Consider the following 21,378-nt stretch of genomic DNA (forward strand, 5'->3'; position numbering starts at 1 on the left):
GGGCGGGGCGCAGCGGCGGCGGCTCCGCCCGCCGGGCTCCGGGCGCGGGGAAAAGGGGTGCGGGCAGCGTTGCCGGGATGTGCCGGCAGCCTCTCGCTCGGGAGGCAACACCTGCAGCGCTGCCAGCCTGAATGCAGGAATTTCGAAGGAAGAGGGGGAGGGAGGGGGGGGGAGGTCGAGCCAGCTCCGAGCTGGTTTAGGTCGCCACACGCCCGAGCCTGCTTCCTAGTTTTTTCCAGTCCCAAAGATGCCTTCTGGGGCAGCCTTTGCTGCGAACAACTGCTGAAACACTTGGCTGCAAGCACACCAGCTTGCACAGATTTGCTGTTCCTCAGAAGAAGACGTGGCTGTTGCCAGAGCAGGTGTAAGGATGAATAAAGCATTTATGTATCCTGTCAAGAGCAAAATAAAATATTTCATATGTATTTACAAGGTTGGAAAGGTAAAGACAACAGCTGCTTCTTTTATTTGGTTCTGTATCAATATCCTTTCAAAAAAGGCCTCTTGCCGGACAGCTTGACTGAGAACTAGCTCCAACCAGCATTGCTGTCCCTCTGGTAGGGTTCAGCTTTGTTAAACCAATCCATCAATAGGTTCTGCTTAGTATTTTGCTGCATGTCTAATTCCTCTCTCTAGGTATAACTTCTGATGTTCAAGGGGTTGTCTTCTCAGTGCATATCTGGAGGACCTGATTCCCAAATGGTGCTTCAGCCCTGATTGTAGCTTCTAAGAACAGGAACTGGGAGACTTTTCTTTCTCTGTGGCTAGCATAGCACTGATGCTTAAACAATTCTCTTCCCAAACCTTACAGAAGCTGCTCTCTTGAATAGGAATGCTTCTTTACTTCCTATCACTTAGGTAAATTTGCATTCACATTTAAGGTAGTTTCAAGGATCAGCAGCATAATCTTGCCTTTTCTGTCCTCCTTTTCTTCCAAAGGAGATTGTACAAAAGTTCTTCCTTTGTCAAAGGTAGTGCTCCTTGCTTTTGTTATAGCTCAATATTATACCCTTATCAACAGCAGAGAATATTAATGGACCATCAAGGAGTAACTTCAGTGATTTAGAGTTGGTTTTGAAATTCAAAACATGTCTTGAGAACCCCCTTGGATCTTTACTAATTCAGGCTGTCTCTTCAGGAAGGGCCTTGCTCTTAGTCCTTCAGCACTTCTAAGACTGTTAATGGAGTGCCCATAGCTTATTGCAAAATAGATTTCTTTGATGACTAAATAAAGAGCCAGGAGTTTTAATTCTCCCACTCCTGTTTATTTCATTTCCGATATCAATCTGTAGGATTTATTTTTTGATCTATCAATAGACATAAATGCATGCCATGAGTTTTAATAATTAGAGCTCTTGTATAATATATGACTGTAACAGCCTGCAGTTCTTCCCTTTTCTTCTCTTACAAATAGTCAGCAGTGGTGTTCCACTAACCTCAGGAGTGTTGCTATCGTGCGCTACTCTGCACACTCTTTCTAACTTAACATATTTTTGCTGTTCCTAATGTATTGGAAAGTGCAGTGAAAGGAGCTACAAATCTTTATAATCTGTCCAGCTCAGGATCCTATAGCTAAGGGAAGGCTATTCCTTACTTACGCTTCCTCCTGGAGGAAGTCATGAATGACAAGTTCCTAGAAGCTGTTAAGCCAGTAAGGGCTTGCTTCCCATGCAAGAAGGTGTTATGCCCTGTTCCAAAGCAATTCTGTGTTCAGGCACAACTGAAATGCTTAATGAAAATGCGTTGCTAATAAACTACAGCAGTTTTTATTGCTCATAAAAGCGTGGCCCTGTGAACACCACCTTGAGCCAAAAGCCCATGAAAACACTAACATCAAGGGCAGAAAGAGTCAAACAGCAAATGGGCTGCTCAGTGTGAAATGTGCTGCTGAGTGACCACCTCCAAAGCAACTGTGGATACTTTGCTTTGTGCTCACTTGAATTTCCATCCCATAAACCATGACAAGCCATGAGTCGTTGAATCATAGACTGCATGAGGAGGGCAGAACTTCCAAGTCCATACCTCTGGGAGAGTTTTGAGTATCTCTAAAGTCAGGGATACTGCCCTTACCAGGCAGGCCATCCCAGGATCTGACAATTCTCACAGTAAGACAAATTTTTCTGTGTCGAGTCAGACTTTCCTATGTTTCAGCTTGTACCAAATGCCTCTTGGCCTAGTCCTGTGCTCCGGTAGTCGTGAACAGTAGTATATGGTGGGTTTTTTTTTTTCTTTAGCCTTGGCTTCCTTAAGGCTGAACAAGCTCAGTTCTCTCAACCCTGTTTTGAATGTTTTGTGGCCCACCTTGGCAGTACTTTGTTTGACTTACTTCAGTCTGTCAATGTCTTTTGAGCACTGGGAGTCCCAAACTGAACCAGTTGTGACCACAGATGTGGTCTCACAGCTGAAGAATAGAGGGGAATGGTTATTTCTCAACCTATTGGCTACACACTTGCTTTATCTTGATATAGACTGCAAGTTAGACTGTCTAAGTTGACTTGCACTAAACAAATGAGCTACGTGAATTTTAAAACTCTGCTTCTTATTTAAGGCAAGCCTATAAATGAGCTTTTGCTATGAATATGTATATGTACTAAGGTGAAATCTGATAATCTAGCTTAACAGCTTGAAAAAAATGTCTTTTGGATTTATCTTGTGTCTGGTGTAAATCACACTTATGGATGTATGACAGGGTGTAAGATATTTGATATACATACTTTGCCTCTGGCTATATCTGTTCAACTCTTTACTGTCAGAAAATTTTCTTGTCAAATTCTTTTCAAGATAGAGGATTTTTTCAGGGGGAACAGTAAACATTTCTGTCAGCTCCTTATAAATTTACCAGTTCACAGGAGCAAAATAAAGGTCTGCATGTAGTACCCAACTTGAAGTAGTAATGACTTTTGTTTCAGTCGTAGAACTCAGAAGGAGTTTCCAGTCCTTGTCCATTAAATTGTCCAACATCAGATTTGCTGAAGTGGCAAATAAGGCTTGAGGAATATCAGCATGACAGAAAAGGCAGCAGTTCTCCCATCCCCTGCCCCCAGACAACATTTCCTTATTTCATTTACTGTAAGAGTTGAATTTAAAATAAACCACTGCCCCTTGGTCACTGACCTTTAAAAGCAGTGCTGTGCTTCATGCTACTCACTTGACCCAAACTCTGCCAGTCCTTAATCGTGCAGATTTTCCTGGAGTGAGTCGGATTTCAGGGAATTTTCTTCATAGCATGGACAATCTCTTAAAAAGAAAATGGAAAGAAAAAAGAATAATAACTGAAAACATGACCTTCAGAAAGAGTATCTGTCATGAATCTATTAAATGGTACCCACACAAAGATCATACAGTATAAACTTATATAAGACAAAAACTTGCTTAAGAGGCCAGAACAAATGTGTTTAAGTAGCCAAAGACTGAAGTTGCTAGTTAGATAGACACGTGAACATTTTTGAATGCATTTATAAACTGTTGTTTGTTCTCATTCCCTTTTGGTTTAGCTTCAGTCTCAAAGGTTCAATTTTGCTTATCTCTCTTTTCCAAATGCAATAATAAGAAATAGTACGCATTAAAAAGCGTAATCAGTCTGCCTTAGATGATGAAGGCTATAAGTACAGGTCAGTGGGGAATGAGATAAATTGATAGGTGTGTATAAGTACCAACTTTGAGTTGCTAACAGCAGCACTTCACAGCCAGTGCTGGTTAAACAATCGGTTTAGTGCATGTAGTTCAGAATCTATCACACCAGGGGCTTAGTTCAATTGCCTGCGTGCTCTTAGGCTGTGACTGATTTCGGCACTGTTTCCACACAAGGCAAGGCTTCAGAGATGAATGCTGTGTTTCAAACAAAGCCTTCCCAAAGCATCTAGTGCATTGCATACATGTTTCATTCAAAGAAAGCTTACACTTAACTAGTTCATAGAATCATAGAATCATAGAATAGAATCATAGAATAGATTGGGTTGGAAAAGACCTCCAAGATCATCAAGTCCAACCCCTGATCCAACTCCAATTACTATATCATGCCACTAAGGGCCATGTCCAATCTCTTTTTAAAAACTTCCAGGGATGGTGAATCCACCACCTCTCTGGGCAGGCCGTTCCAATGCCTGATCACCCTCTCTGTAAAGAATTTCTTCCTAACATCTAACCTAAACTTCCCCTGGCAGAGCTTGAGCCCATGTCCCCTTGTCCTGTTGTTGGTTGCCTGGGAGAAGAGACCAACCCCCACCTGGCTATAACTTCCCTTCAGGTAGTTGAAGAGAGTGATGAGGTCACCTCTAAGCCTTCTCTTCTCTAGACTAAACAATCCCAGCTCCCTCAGCCTCTCCTCATAGGACTTGTGCTCAAGTCCCTTCACCAGCCTGGTTGCTCTTCTCTGGACCCGCTCCAGCACCTCAATATCCTTCCTGAACTGAGGGGCCCAGAGCTGAACACAATACTCAAGGTGTGGCCTCACCAACGCAGAGTACAGGGGAAGGATCACTTCCCTGCTCCTGCTGGCCACACTGTTCTTGATGCAGGCCAGGATGCCATTGGCCTTCTTGGCCACCTGGGCACACTGCTGGCTCATGTTCAGCTTCCTGTCAATCAGCACCCCCAGGTCCCTTTCCACCTGGCTGCTCTCCAACCACTCTGTCCCCAGCCTGTAGCGCTGCAGGGGTTGTTGTGGCCAAAGTGCAGGACCCGGCACTTGGCCTTGTTGAACTTCATCCCATTGGAGTCAGCCCAACTCTCCAGTCTATCCAGGTCCCTCTGCAGAGCCCTCCTGCCTTCTGGTAGGTTGACACTCCCTCCCAACTTGGTGTCATCAGCAAATTTGCTGATGATGGACTCAATCCCCTCATCTAGGTCATCGATAAAGATGTTAAACAGGACTGGGCCCAGCACTGATCCCTGGGGACACCACTGGTGACCGGCCGCCAGCTGGATGCAGCCCCGTTCACCAGCACTCTCTGGGCCCGGCCCTCCAACCAGTTCCTAACCCAGCACAGAGTGCCCCTGTCCAAGCCATGAGCTGCCAACTTTTCCAGGAGTATATTATGGGAGACGGTGTCAAAGGCTTTGCTGAAGTCCAGATAGACACATCCACAGCCTTCCCCTCATCCACCAGGTGAGTCACCTGATCGTAAAAGGAGATCAGGTTGGTCAAACAGGATCTGCCTCTCCTAAACCCGTGCTGGCTGGGTCTGATTCCTTGTCCATCTTGTAGGTGCTGTGTGATTGCACACAGGATGATCTGTTCCATAACTCTGCCAGGCACCGAGGTCAGGCTGACAGGCCTGTAGTTACCAGGGTCAGCCTTGCAGCCTTTTTTATGGATTGGGGTGATATTTGCCAACTTCCAATCATGTGGGACCTCCCCAGTGAGCCAGGACTGTTGGAAGATAATGGAGAGTGGCTTGGCAAGCTCTTCTGCCAGCTCCTCATTACCCTAGGATGGATCCCATCTGGTCCCATAGACTTGTGAGGATCCAGGTGGCTCAGTAAGTCACTAACTATTTCCTCCTGGAATACAGGGGGCTATTTGGTTTCTCTCTCTGTCTACCAGCTCCAGAGGCCAGTTGCCTTGAGGGCCACCTGTCTTACTGGTAAAAACTGAGGCAAAGTAGGTGTTAAGTACCTCAGCCTTCTCCTCATCTCTATTAACTATGTTTCCTCCGAGTCCATCAAAGAATGGAGGTTTTCTTTGCCCCTCCTTTTGTTATTAATGTATTTATAGAAGGACTTTTTGTTATCCCTAACAGAAGTGGCCAATTTAACTTCAAATTGCGCTTTTGTATCCCTGATTTTCTTTCTGCATGATCTAGCTGTCTTCCTGAATTCTTCGAAAGTAGCCAGCCCTCTCTTCCATAGTCGATAAACTCTCTTTTATCCCTGATTTCCTTCAGAATCTCCCTGTTTAACCAGGCTGGTTGTCTTCTCCCGCCGGCTTGCCTTTCGGCACACCGGTATGGCCTGTTCCTGTGCACTCAAAACTTCCTGTTTGAAGCACATCCATCCCTCCTGGACTCCCTTGTTTTCAAGGGTTGTTTCCCAGGGTATGCTCTGGACTAGACTTCTGAATAGGTCAAAATCTGCCCTCCGAAAGTTCAGCGTAGAGGTTTTATTGTTGTTTCTCCTTGAATCTCTGAGTATTGAAAATTCTATTATTTCATGATCACTATTTCCTAGGCGGCCTTCAACCACTATATCTCCCACCAGCTCCTCTCTGTTTGTAAACAGCAAGTCTAGTGGGGCCTTACCCCTGGTAGGTTCATTTATCAGTTGATGAAGGAAATTGTCCTCTATACACTCCAGGAAATTCCTAGACTGCCTCTTCTCTGCAGTATTGAGCTCCCAGCAGATATCCGGCAGGTTAAAGTCACCTACAAGGACAAGGGCTGACAATTTTGAGACATCCGCCAGCTGCTTGTAGAATAATTCATCCCCTTCATCATCCTGGTAGGGCGGTCTGTAACAGACACCCATGATGATGTCAGTCTTGTTGGTCTTCCCCTGATTTTGATCCACAGGCACTCAACCTTATCGTTGCTGACCTCAAGTTCAACAGGGTCCAGAGAGTCTCTAACATATAAAGCCACCCCTCCACCTCTCCTCCCCTGCCTGTTCTTCCTGAAAAGCTTATAGCCTTCCATAGCAGCACTCCAGACATGCGAGTCATCCCACCATGTTTCTGTGATGGCTACTACATCATAGCCTTCCTGCTGCACAATTGCCTCCAGCTCCTTCTTGTTTGTTGCCCATACTGCGTGCATTAGTGTACATGCACTTCAGGTGGGCTGTTGATTTAATTCTTAACTCAGGCTTTCCATCCTTAGGCTGATCACTGGAGAGCCCGGTTTCAACCCCTTCCCCCTTCAAACCTAGTTTAAAGCCCTCCTAATCAGCCTCGCTAACTTATGGGCTACAGTCCTCTTATTCTTCCTAGAAAGATGAATCCCATCTGATTTTAAGAAACTAGGTACCATGGAGTTTGCCCCATGGTCAAAGAAACCAAAATTTTGATGGTGGCACCAATTCTTTAGCCATCTGTTGAGGAGTTGGGCTTTTTTACTCCTCTCTTTATTTAACTCCTCATCCATCCCAGATAGTACAGGAACTGAGGCAAATATCACCTGTGCTCCTGTCCCCTGAACTGACTGACCCAGTGCTTTAGTCTTTTTTAATTATCTTGGCACTTCTTTGATTAATGTCCTCACTGCCAGCCTGGACTACCACCAGAGGATAATAGTCTGAGGGCTGAATTAACTCAGGAAGTCTCCTACTAATATCCCTCACCCTGGCCCCAGGAAGGCAGCATACTTCTCTCTGGGATGGGTCTGGGCGACATATAGGGCCCTCAGTTCCCCTCAAAAGGGAGTCACCGACTACAACTACCCTTCTTTTTTTTTTTATACCTGTGGTTGTAATCCGTCTTTTGGACAGGGCCGAACAAGGAGGCTCTCTAGTTCATCCAAGAAATGATAGGTTTAGAGCTGTCCATTTAACACCAACACAGCTATTTGTATTTACATACCTATGATATAGCCTGTGAGTAAATAGACACATTATTTTTCTGTAAGGTCCACTGCTTCATTCAGTGTTCAAAATTGGCAATGCTTGTGCAATGAGCACATATATAAAGAATGTATTTCTTCATATTCTCAGTATATATTTTGCTATCTTATTCCTTCTCTTTATCAACATGCTATCCTTCCTCTGCAGAGAATATAAAAATTGTCATTTCTTCACAAGTTTTTCTATGCTCTTTTCACAACTAGATTTCAGCTAGAAATACTTAGCCTGTATTAAGATCTATTTTCTGTCATCTGAATTCAAAGAGGCTGACCAAACATTTAATTTGATTTAAAAATACAAGCAGTAAACCCTTTGACTGCATTTTTTTGTTGCTTGCATTTCAGGCAGTTTTTTCTTCAAACTCATAAAATCCTATTTTCCCTTAATTCAACTTCTTTTTAAGCACAGAGATTTCTGTAAACTCTAAAATATAATGTGGACAGTAACACTTCATTAAGGTATTGAAAGTTCGGCATACAACTAGTTGTTGCCATTTCTACAGGTTTTATATGTTCTCAAGGCAAGCATACTGTTTATTTTAGAGCATTCATTGTAGAGAATAGATTCTTACATATAGCTTAGCAGCTTGAATATTGCATACACTTCAGTCCCCAGTGTCTAATAGCAGGGGAAGCAGTGTATATCTACACGCTTTCCAAAAGTGAGTCAACTATATCTGCTTGCTGTATGCATCTTTTGACCTTTGCTCAGCCAGCCTGCACTAAGATGCAGAAGTTTTTTGGTGTGGTTGGCATCTAGGTCCTGAAGAAATGCTTGGGAGAATAAATATATAGAGAGTAACCTATCAAAAATTTAATTATTTTGATGAATAATGGCATCCATGAATGAAGACAGCCTTCTGATAATGCTGTCTGACATGTAATGCCATGTAAAACACAAATCTTTGTTGTGAGCATAAATATAAGAAGCAGTTAAAAACAGTTTTCAGTGATTCATGAAATTGTGTCATCTGACATAAAGAAATGCTTTTTCACTTGCAGTTTGTAGGTCAGCAACAAAATTGCTAAGATCCAAGTGAGTATCTTTCCCCCATTTGCTAAAAGTGAATTAATTCTCTTAAGTTTTCAGCACACTATTTTGGTTCATTTTCCACATTTACACATTTGCAAGCTGTGCTGAACCACTCACTGGCTTCATCCAGAGTCATTCTGTACCTCTGTGTGGCATTTTATGGAATAATGTCATTTGGTAATCATACATGGCACTAAATTAATGGATTTCCTTTGTAAGCATTTTTTGTCCTTAAGAAATTACTTTTAGGAAATTGCTGAAGAAGCAGAAAAAGAGCACTTTCCATACCTTTTATCATTTGTGCACTCTGTCACAGTTTTGGAACTTCTGAAGGACTAAATTTTAGGCAAAGTGAAGCAAATCTGTATGGGCCCCTTCTCAAACTGTAATCATATTACTAAAACCAGTATACAGAAATGTTGAGGAGTTTCAACTGCTTCATCTTCTTCCTTGCTGATACACCAACAGGATACTTTCCATTACAGGTGTCACATCTATTAGTACAGTGAAACTTCAGTGTCTCATTTTTGACTGATGGCACTGTTTGTGAACAAGCTAAGCTTGTCAGCCTAGCTTTTCAACGTTGGAAAAGTGCTCTGACTGCAAAGAGTCTGCCTCCTACTCAGAACTGAACTGGCAGTTTTCTAAATGCACTCTTGGTTTTCCTTTGTTAATTGCCTGTGATTCACACCCACATTTTGCAGAGAGTGATGGCATTTTAATTGCTTGGGGTATTTTAGGATGGAGGAGAGGGGATGGGAATAGGCTTGGGAAAAAAGTGGGTAGGGGTTTGGCATGTTTGGAAGGCTAACTGTTCTGTGATTGCACACAGCTAGGAGACCAGCAGCCAGAGCACCATCTGTGCACACAGCTTATCCATACCTGCCAGCTCGGCACAGAGGAATGTGTCAGCTCCCACTTTTCCAGATCAGCTGAAAGCCTCCTTCGTGCTCCAGTGAAATTTTGAAACCATTCCCTGAAGATCTATTCCCTTCACCCAGCACATTTGACTGCCACAGCCTTCTCTCAGCAAGAAGCTCTTTCTGCAGTGCTGTTTTCACAGGTTGGAGCTGGGAAGATTCATCTGCTCTTCAGTGTCACCTCCCTGCCCTGCAAGCTGCAGAATGATCATTCCAGGGTCCTGGGGAATGGTAAGAGATATATGATCCCCCACAGAAATGTAAAAACATCTCAAGAGGCTTTGTGTGGCTGTCTATGGTGGAGGTGTTTGCACTCGAGCTAGTTATCCTACTAGGAGAGAGCTACTCAGTCTAACCAGTGGGGTTTAAAACTTGCTTCATCCCCTCTTAAAACAAATAGTTATGTTTGGTTGGATGAATTTCATCAACTAAACACCATCAACTGTTTACAAGACCTTCTCGAACAATAGTGGGAACCTCAGCAGCTAATTCTTTGTACACTGTGGGTACCTAAACTTGAGTGAAAGTAATTCCACGTGTCACTAATGGTATCATGAGGATGTGTGAGTAAATTTTCTCACCACCAGCTTCTGGACTGGAATCCAGTATATGAGTAGTTGTTTCCCAGACTCTCAGTGACATTTAAACACCCAGTGTCAACTGATTCCAGGTACACAATTTATACAGGGTTGGGGCCTTAATGCTTTGCAGATTGTATCAAATTTGTCCTTACAGAATGTCTGTGTGATATTCTTCTTGTTGTTCACAAAGACTTGGGGAGCTGATGTGTATGCAGAAACTGGCCAAAGTAGCTCTCCCAGAGAAGTTCCTGGTATAGACCTCCTTTCTCCTGTTTTCTGTATCCCAGGCCAAAATATCAAATGGCAAGACCAAAATTGCCAAAAAGGGGGGTGGAAATGGTGGTTTTCATCTGTAAACACATATTAATATCCATAAAATTTTTTGTTGTATTGTCAATCTTACACATTCACACAGCACCCTAATTCTTACTTAACAGTGTAGATGATGGCAGGTTTGGATGGATCTGCCATTATATGAAATTAATAGCATATCTTCCTATTAATGGGTTCCAGTGAGGAGATTCAGAAAAAGCAGATTCCTCCATAGATTCTGCAACAGAGTTTTGTAGAGTGACTAGAGACCACACTGTTCTGTGTACCTCCATACATACTGTCTTACCTTGGCTTTTCTGTTATGTAGAAAAGATCTAGTTTGTAACTCTCAACCCTTCACCCTCCCTCTTTATTGTGAAGCCTTCCCTGTGATTCTAGCTTTCTTCCAGCATTGATTCCTGCAAGTCAGGACATGGGACACTGCCATCCATTCCTGTCTTCTTTAATCCCTAGCACCTTCCTACCAATATCATCTCACCAACAAGGTTCTGTATGTACCTGTTTCTGCTGTTAACTTCTCCTCCTGGGAATATCAGATGCACTCTTCTCTCTTCTAATAGAAAATTTTATTCACCACCAAAAAAGAGGAAAATGCGGTTAATGTCTGTGTGTGGAAGAACAGAGATCTTTTTTATCTGAGTCTTTACTTTTGCCTCACGTTTGAAAGCAAAATTTAGCACATTGCTTCTTTACCACCCCATTTCCCTCCTCAGCAAAGATTAATTGCCATGTAGTTTTGCATGTTTTTAACATTACAATTCTGTTCTTTATAGTGCAAATATATCTGCCCTACATAGTGGGAAAGTAGTGAATATCATTAAAGGAATTGATAAGTCCTTGTGTAGTTTTTGTTGGATTTTCTACCACATTTTCTACCATACCTAAGAAAGGTCAGTGGTTTAATTGATTTGCCTTGTCAGAGACAAAAGGCAGAAGCATTGAACAAAATAACACAATTTTTTCTCCAAACGGTCCTTAACATTTTATCTTATACTATGCATCTAAGTATTAGCATGAGTGTTACACCTCAGGTTTCTGGAAACCTTTCCCTTAAACCTAAAAGAAATTCTGTATCTGTCTTCTCAGCCACCACCGAAAATCCTAACCTCACAATTTAAAATTATTTGTACTCTGGCAGAGGTTTGCACCTGATAGTTTCTTGGGTAAGTATTATTTCTGACCAGCAGCTGAAGAGAACAGACATCCCTGTGTCAAAAAACCCCAAACAGTAATTTTTGTGTGTTCTGTATGTTTTTCCCCAGAACAGATTTACTTCAATAGCTCATCTCATTCTCTCAGATTTTAAAAATAAAATTCAAACTATGAAGCAGGCAAAACATAGCCCCCTGAAAAGGTATTTCTGGGTTAAAAATAAGCATGAATCTGCCTTAACTCTGCAGAAGTCCAAGAATAAGTAGGAGATGCTGTTGGGAACTTCTGTGCCATATTTTCAGGCCAGCCTGAGGTCGTATACTCTAAAATGATATAAAAATCATCAGTGTAAAACAACTTGAGTCTCCCTTGGAAACCATTTATTTGCTCTTTTGGAGTTGTATGAGTACCTTCTGCCAGGAGGCATAAAGCCTACAGTTCACTCCTTGAAATGCCAAAGGCTGCTAAGCAAACCTCAGCTCCTTAGAAGAACATGTGAGTGAAAGGTTTTACTCTGTTCCCACTGAAATCAGAGGTTTGAACAGAGCAGAACAGGACTTCTAGCTAATGAAGGCAGTTGGTCTAGGCTGCCTTCAGGAGCTACCAACCTGGAATCTGTTGCTTGTGGAAACCTGGAATTTGCCGAGCTTAAACATATCCTTATATATCCCCTCCTTACTTTTATTGCAGTGAAAACATTTTTTTTTTTTTGTAAAGAAACCTGAGTATCAAATACTCTTTTGCAGAGATACTTTGCAGCACAAGGCAGTAAATTCATGAGCTTGAGCACAGAAGAGCTTCACCACACTCAAACTTCTCTTCAGGTAAAGTAAGGTTTTAATCTCTTGCTACAACAGTGGCTCACAGAATCCACAAGCCATCACCTCACACCTTATTACCAAATGCAGCAAATGCATGCATCTCCAGTACCATCTTTATTTGGAGGTGTACAATTTAGTTTGACTCTTAAGGAAATCTACGATAGTTTTACTATTGCAATATTGTAATAAACTACTAATAGCTGCTAGTGAGAAATAGTCCCTTTTTGGTTACGTTTCTGTGTGAACTTTTACGCAGATAATAGAAAAAACATTCCTAATTAAGAAAATTAATATAGATGACAGTTCTCTTTTTTCTGGAAAGCTCAGTAGAACAGGGCACTAATGCTACATCACACATTTATAAGTATGATTCCAGGTATAAGTGAACTAATATGAAACATTATTTTAAAAAAATTCCCATATCAAATTTAATTGTCAGTTTATAAATACAGATAGAACAATAATCTGCCTTTCTGTGGAAGACATCTATATATACTGAATAGGGTTCATGTTAGTAAAACTTTAATGTATCATAAATTAATAAATAATACCAAGCTAAATGAAGGGGAGAAAAAGAATTTCAAACTTTAAAATTAGGCTTTTGTGAATATATAGCAGACTTTACCTTTTTGCTATTTTAATAATCCTAGGGGGGCTTAGCCCAGAAACTTCTGATTTAGTACAAAGGAATCTGCCAGTGCTACACTGGTGAATTATTAATCAATTCCAGATCTAATCCACATTTTTTACCCGAAAGTTTATGCCATATACATGTGTTATAGTTCAAAAGGTATTGGGATGGTGATGTAAGAAAGGCCGATTTAAAATCAGGGCTTGGTTTCTGCTACCCACCTTTGTTTTAAGGAAAGAGGTCTTGACTTTGGTGTTAAGCAGTACTTCACTGCAAGGCCCACAGCTTAAAACAGGTACTCAGTCTGGGGGAAAAGTGTCAAGATCCCAGACTCACCTTTGTGGCTGATGACAACCTGCAGCTGCATTGCTGTCTGCTTTTCAAGAATGGCATCTTCTTCTGTAGAAAACCAGTCAAAAAGAAACCAGTGAAACTAAACATATGAGGATCTGGGATTGCAGAAATAGCTCCAGAGGGGCCAGTCCAGAAGCTCTGCAGGGAAAGCCTTTATGTCTTCTGCTTTTCAGATATTTAGGGTCAGAGGACATCCACCCTATCAGAGTTATCCACTCCAAATTTACCTTCTGTTTTGGAAACTCTGACATTGATCTTGTCACTATTGTTTAAAATTGGAGCTCCTTACTAACTAACTAGCCTGGAGCCTGTAGGGGAGAAAGTGTCCACACTGAGAAGGTTTCTACAGGCACTGGACTTTGTTTTGGTCTATCCAAAGCAGATCTGTTTTGGTTTATTGCAAATTTTGTAGCATCTCTTCCCTCGGGTTGTTTTGGTCTAAGCTTTTCAGCCCTAGGTAGACATTCAAAGGATCAAGTCAATATAGAAAGAAGCCATCCCTCTCATCTTTTCACTGCTCAGAAACAGCTTCTGGCAGCCAACACTTGGATTAGTGCAGGATTTAATACCATTTCTCTATACCAGTGGTGGCCTTCACTGCACTGTATAAATCCTGTAAAGGGAAATCCTGCAAAGGGAAATCCTGCTTCACTAGCTTTCTGAAGTTCTACAAGTTATCTATATGTCAAAGATATATTTTGTTTGGATTTTCAACAAACCCATGATAAGATGCCTAGCAGAACACTACTAAAGAAATGAAGTTGCCATGGGACTGATGCTTATACAATTTGAAAGCTGCTGAGTAGGGAGCAAAGGAATTCTTTGTCACTTTTCAGGATAAAGAAGAGTAAGCGGTAGCAATATTGTAGGGAGTTCGTTTTATTTAAGATCTTCATCAATAACCTGCAGAAGGAAGGGATACAGGTGTACATCTCAGTTCACAGATGATACTGAACTCCTGCAGAGAGTCAAATGACATATACATGGTAATGAGCTCTAGAGAGATGATACACAGCTGAGTGAGTGCAGTAAAAAGTGATGAGTTCTTGTGTAGATGGTGCATCTAGGGAGAATAATCTAAGCCATGTTTACACAGTGTTGAACTGAAAACTGGCAGCTGAAGCTCAGGAGAGACCTGCAGGTCTCCGAACTTAACTGCTTGACATGCAACAGCAGCCAAAAATGCCAAAAAGTTTTTGGATGTTCTCAAAAAGGATAGTAAGAGCAAACCAGGAAATATAAAAACCTTGGTGCATCCACATCTTTAACACTGTGTACAATCCGATTTACATGTTTTAAGAGGGACATAGGGAAATTAGAGATAATGAAGAGAAAAGCAACTAAGATGATTAAAGGATGGAGTAGCTGAATTACAGGGAATCAGAGAAGGCTGGGACTTTTTATGATGTTATTCCTCCCCCAGGCTAAGTGGGGTATGGGTAAGGTTTATAAAATCATGGAAGCAGTGTGTAAAGAAAATACAGAAGTTTCCCAAGTCCTGTCGTGTCTTATGGGCACTCACTGAAAGTGTTGGACATTAGTTAAAAACCTGCAAAAGAAAGTCCTTTTTTTAGTACCACTACCTGCTCTACCTTCTGAAATCTGCTGTCACAGGAAGCTGTGGAGGTCCGCAGTACCATCAAGTTAAAAAAAGGAGAAAGCAGAAAAATTCCACAGCAGCAAATCCATAAAGAGACACTAAAATGAAGAGGTAGGAACATACTTGCTGGCATCCTTGGTGTGGTGGCAGGTAGTGGAGGGATATAAAGGGGGTGAACTGCAGAGAGGCAGGATCATGAGTTGTCCCCAAACAACATTTCCCATTGCCACTGCTGGAGGTGAAATGGATTATTAGTTTGACCCAGAAGGCAATTTTCTATGCTGTCATGAAAATAAGGCTTTGTGCTCCTTTGCTAGAGCTTAAAGCTGCCACTTCAGAGTTATTTCCACCCATTTAATTTTGATTGCATCTCAGTAGGCAGTCAATGGTGCAGAATTTGTCAGATGGAAGAACTGTGTGGTAATTATCAACGGCAGGGTTTTTTTTTTTTTTTTTTTTTTTTTTTTTTTTTTTTTTTTTGTAGTTTTGACCATGCCAGTTTTTTCAGTAGAGTTAAGGAAAATATGGGGTTTTGCAAAAATGAAAGAAGGTGAACAATGTTAAATAGTTATGGATCTTTTGTATAAATCTATAGAACTCAAAAATTACTGAAATTCAGTCAAATAAGAAATATGTTGATTTAAGAGAATGCATTAGGCAGTCGCAAAAATCATTATTTTAATGAACTTATTTTTAGGGCTTTGTTCTGCTACAGTCATTAAAATTTCTGGATCAGAGTTGGGTTTATACAGTTGAATATTGTTACCAGGTTTCCTGATGATGTGAATGTTGAGTTTTGCATGTTTGCATGGTGAGCAAGTACTTTTTCTCAGGAATGAAGAGTTACTCAAATAAAGGTATTAAGCTGGCACTAAATAATGAAAGGACAAAAGTCCTGGAGACTGTATAATCCCCTCTGCCAAATAGTCCCTTTTGGCAGAGATTCCCTCTCACCTTTAAGATTCCATAAGTATCAAACCTTCTCTGCCTTCTCCTTACTCAACATTTTCTGCTGCACCTTTTTATCTTTCCTTGTCCACCATGTTCTAAATATCCCGCAGAAGCAGAGTGCTTCTTCACTGCTCCCTATTTCTTGTCATTCTTTCTACCAGCTCAGAGAAGAGGCTAAAAATGTGGAAGAGCTCTCCACCCTCCCTCATCAGAGGGTGATTTTGTGTTGCAGAAAATGCTGAAAAGATATTTCTTTGATATATTGTTAAGTGTTCCAAGGCATGCTTATTACTACTTACTTGTTTTCATCAGGTATCACAACCTCTTGAGACAATTATCAGTTGCAGTTTTGATGTCCATTTGCTGTGTCATAATGCTGAGAGAAAGAAAGGCAAATCACATCCCCTAGAAATGTACTATATTTGAGTAAAAGGTTGAAATCAGGGGGTCTATTTTTTAATTTTTTTTATATTTGTTTTCCCCCCTGGAGAGTAGAAGAGCAAGTAAGTAATGGGGGTGTGTGTGTGTGGGGGGAAATCTCATAGACTATTTATCTGGTATTTGAATTAATGGATGACAATTTGTTCTGCATATAATTTACATTCTGTATGTCCCTATATATAACAGCAATAGTAAGAACCAAAATAAGTTATTATCTTACAGCTCTTAAGTTTAATTTTCAGTTGGATCAGCCTTAACTTGGTCTTTTGTAACCAAAAACAGGAAGGAAAAACAAACAAACAAACAAACAAACAAACAAACAAAACCTTTGCTGTAATTAAGGATGGGAAATTGTTTCTGTTTAAATGTGCTAAAAAATCCACTGCTTATTTCAAACACTGTGAAATTTAGTGGGTGTCTAGAGGGTATATTAGAATGTGTTAGTGTTGAAATCTGGGATCAGATGAGCTGGAGATTGTTGAGGAACTGTCCCTCAAGGCATAAACTTTTTTTTATTTTCTTGTTTGATGAATTCCTATCACACACTGCTCACATTGTCTCTAGAAAAATCAAATCATAATGCTGATCATGCCTGATTGATCTCAGTTGCTTGACATTTCCCACTGCTAGCACAGAGGGATCACTGCCCAGCACGAAATAAGGAATCAAAATTTGAAAGCCAGTATTCTCTTAAACCAGGGTAAGCACCTCACTCCCCTCCCACAGCACTCCCTACATCTCACAGTGAATCAAGCTGAAGCAACTGCAGCTGTTCTCTGTGTCTGTTTTCAGTTTCAAGAGGGACTGACTAAAGGCTGCTGAGATGCACAGCTCAACTCCTCCAATCTGTTTTCAGTGTTTTTTCTGCACTGGATGTTCCGGAAATATAATCATAAATCTTCCTCTGTCATCATTCCAAATAAATCATGGCATTGCCATGAAACATGAGAGAGAGAGAAGAGTTAAGCTGTCCAGGAGCAAATCCAGAGGCAGAATAGCCACTATTTAACTCTAGTGCTGTAGAAGGCAAAATGTTTACCCCTCACATTCTTTGCTCGCAAATCCCCTTGGGGATTTGTACTGACAAATACCCATTTTGGTATCCCCGAGGGGAAATTAAATAACATCCAGTACTGAAATTGCCTTTGGAGGCTCACTAACCTTCAGATTCTCAGGTATGACTGACAGTAGCCATAGCATCCCTGAAACCATCATTGCAGGGACCTGAGTGAGCTTGCTGAAGTCAATTGGTGAACATTTCCCCCTCATACACTTTCTGAGCTTTCTCCAGCTTTTATATCACCAGCAATACTGGCAGAGTGCCTTAGGAAGCTGTCAAGAGCAGATACTTTTAAATCCTTGACAACACTACGCATTGTGTGAGGGTGGTGGCTGGCTCTTGGGATGCACCTATTCATAGACCCAGTAAGTCAAACAGGACATCAGTGAGTTTCTTACATTTCTCTGTTCCCTATCTAACCTTGATGCAGTCCAGAGCACCAATCCCAGCTTGAATCCTAAGGAAAGATTGATAAAACTGTATTATCCTTACAATCACTTTGATTCTCCTTTCTTTTTTCTCTGTGTGAGTCCTGAGCCCAAATTTTCTCAGTCTGTCAATATATATCCATTGTACAGTCAACCTCATGTTCTCTTCTTTGATTTCTTTTTGTATCTTCTCCTCTACTGCAGCTGTCTTTTGTCATTCTTGCTTTAATTTTAGATGACCAAAGAAATATTCGGGTTTTGTCAAATAGCGTAGGGTTTTTTACATGAGATATAACATGTTTCGTCTCTTTTTAGCTGATCTGCTTCCCTCATAGGGTGAGATACTCTATGTATCTTGGAAGAAGAAAGAAAAGATACATCTAAAATTGTTTTTGCAGATGGGGGGAGGGTAATAAATAGTTCTGTTAAAAAAGAACCATTAGCCAAGACAGCTGTGGTTGCTGAGAGTGTTCAGAAGAAAACCCTATGACATAGGTTGTACACACCCACATATGTGAAATGGTTATGTCCTTTTTTTCTAGTTATTTTTGCTTTTAGGCTGAAAATTTTGAAACATGGAAGTTGAAATTTAGACAGAGGCAGAGGCAACTCTGCCAATTCTTGTAAAGTTATTGCAAGTGCCGCAACTGTTAATGCTTTCTCTTCAAGTCCCAAATGCTACCAGCAAGAAACTGCAAAGAAATCTTCATTTCTGAGTACATTTTGAGCCCTTCTGATTTCATGGAAAGGTTTGAAGGTGCTTCAGAAATGTAGCCTAAAGAATGAAATAGCAAGTAAATAAAAAATGAAAGATTTACAATCTTGTGACTTTTAAACAACTCTGATGTTTTTCCAATTACATGAATTTTGAAGATGGGATTGGCAGTACTGTGCATCATAGCCTTAATCCAGTTAAAGAAAATAGACCTGCCAGGTGTGCTGCTTAGAACATAGGAAAGCACTGTCCTGACTAAGAATTTCTTTAATCTTTTATATTCAGGTACTGTCCTGATTCAAGACCCTTCTATGTTTACAACCTGAACAAGACTCCAAAAGAAGTTATTTACCTTGAAAAAATAAGCGTGGAATGACCCCTATCCAATACACCAGGAAAGCTGCCAATCAGCTGCTGCTACTCTCAGCTGCTTCTGGGCAGGAGTTCTCCTTTCTGCAGTTTGAGAAGCGTTAACCATTCAGTTGAGCTGTTTCCCAGATTCTTCCTTCAGGATGCCTTCAGTTGGGAAATAAATATTCAACAGACTGCCATGCAGTGCACTAGTCCTCTTCTGAAGAAGGACTCCTGACTGCCCCTCAGGTTATCAGTGGAGGTGAAGTCTACTTTATTCTTGAATGCTGAGCATTTGTAAGGCACACCTTAGAGATAACACCTTACCCCCTGTTCTACAACCCTTCCCAAATGGGTCATCCTCCCAGCTGCAGTGTTTCCCATTGAAGACAATAGTAATTGTAGTTTGTTTCAGCAATGATGATGGCTACTAAAGGAGACATATACTGAGGTAAATACTGGTAGCAGAGTTTCTCTTCATTTACAGTAACAGACTTGCCCCAGGCATCTCATCCCTCCTCAAGAAATGTCTATGAACATGGACGTTTGAAATAGGCTCAGACTCATTCTTGTAGCTACCAGCAGTGAGATATGTGGAATACAATCTTTCCTATTTGTGCTTGTGCTTTTCCTTCTAGCCTTTGGGAAACATTACATTTATTGGAGGTTTGGCTTGCCCTTATGGACTCAACAAGGCCATTTTTATACCTTTCATAAATGGGGTTATTTTGCTCTTTGTTATATGGAGGTGATCAACATCTATAAAAGTAGAGACAGAAACAATTCCACCAGACTGGGCAACATATCAGAAGTGTTTATTGCACTTCATGGTGTCTGACAAGAGTAAGTCAAGATCAAAATTACTCTCAGAAGCATGAAAATAGCTTAGTTGATTTTTGCACAAGAGAAACCAAAATCAAATAAATCATAACTGTTAAGAGTAACATTGTAGTAGTCTACAATCAGAGTGGATTCCCACTGATTTAACTTTGTCTTACAATTAATTTATCAGGTCTTTCATCACAAAAATGCTTTATATAGTCAGGAAAAAGTGGGGCCTTTCAAAAACAAGATAGTACAAAGTTGTCATAAAACTCCAAAGGGAACAAGTAATGACAAGGGAAAGCAAGAGTGACATTTGTCTGACAATAGAATTAATTATAAATAAAATGAAATGGAAACAACATAAATGAACCCAAATTTCCTAAACACGTAGCTGAAAGAGGTTGTTAAATACAAAAAAATAGTGTGTGTTTATTCTGTGGGCACTTGGATATGAAAAGTGTCAAGGAGCTGGAAAGTAATAGACTTATTGCTTGAATAACACCTTTACTTTCTTATTCTTTATTTTATAAAGAAGTATGTTTTATCAACTTACTATTTAAATCCACACTTTTTTTAACATTTTACAGCTATGAAGCAAACTTTGAAACATTGATATTTCTGATTTATTGAACTGGCCCTAAAATAAAAATCTTGATATTGTTGGAGATTGTGTGGAGCCCGTTAAAGAACAGTTTCTTTGGGTCTTATCCGAAATGAAATTAAAATTGGGATCCTGCACACTTTAATCCTTTTATTGTAGGGCTTAAAGTGTCACTGATCACTGTTTTTAGAAGACCACTACATCTGAGTAAGAGATGTTAAACTGCTTCAAGGGATATAAGGTCAGGGCATCACAATTCATTTTTATAAATACAGGTACATCTGTATACGCATCAGATGCAGAGAACAAAAAATGTCTAATAGATACGAAAACTCAGACTTTGTGAGGTCAAAATGAAGTTGGATTACTCCATCCCTCAATTAAAGTACATTCTGAAAATATTTCCAGAGCAGAATTCCCCATCTAGACAGAAATCAGGCCTCTGTCTTGGCCAGAGCAACAAAAAAGCCATTCACCTGACTACAGAGCCAGAGTTCAGTTGCTCTTACTCAAAAGAGCGAAGATGAGAGAAAGAGCTGTGGGTTGGTTGACTTGAAGGAAATACGTGTCTCTTGGCCCATGGCACATGACACTGAATGGCTGCCTGCAGAGAGCATTACGATCTCTAAATTGTTATCACATTCAGTAGTCCTAACAGTGACCACTGTCAGTTTCTTTCCAAGCATACTGCATTGAGCCGCAGGTCAAAAGGCTCGATTGTCCCTCTTGTGATCTATTTGCCTTTGGCATCTGCAATACAGGAAAAAACCCCTCTGTTACGCACTTGCAGTTACTCTTCATGGCAGAGAATTTGTATTCAGGGATTCAGATTTATAGGCTTTCCAAGCATATGTTAGAGCAATTTGGAAGGTTATCATCCCCAGCTGCCCATCCTTTCTCTCTGCCAGAGGTTATTGCTCCCACAGCCGAGACAATTGAACGGCTGGCACGTCATGTGCACTGCTCATGACCTGACACATTGATTTCAGCTCACATTATTGATCAGCTGGGCTATGAGCATAGGGAGC

General features: G+C 40.9%; 1 long non-coding RNA gene across 2 annotated transcripts in view; it reads left to right on the top strand.

The window, feature by feature from the left end:
- Positions 1–9,440: 9,440 nt before the first annotated feature.
- Positions 9,441–21,378, top strand: part of LOC126652000 (uncharacterized) — a 72,110-nt gene continuing 60,172 nt past the window's right edge. For both annotated transcript variants that reach the window (XR_007631849.1, XR_007631848.1), the window contains exon 1: positions 9,441–9,737. This is a non-coding gene — a long non-coding RNA (uncharacterized LOC126652000). The remainder of the gene's footprint in view (positions 9,738–21,378) is intronic.

Source organism: Myiozetetes cayanensis, unplaced genomic scaffold, assembly GCF_022539395.1.
Source record: "Myiozetetes cayanensis isolate MyiCay16 unplaced genomic scaffold, myiCay2020 scf7, whole genome shotgun sequence".
Classification (NCBI taxonomy): Eukaryota; Metazoa; Chordata; class Aves; order Passeriformes; family Tyrannidae; genus Myiozetetes; species Myiozetetes cayanensis.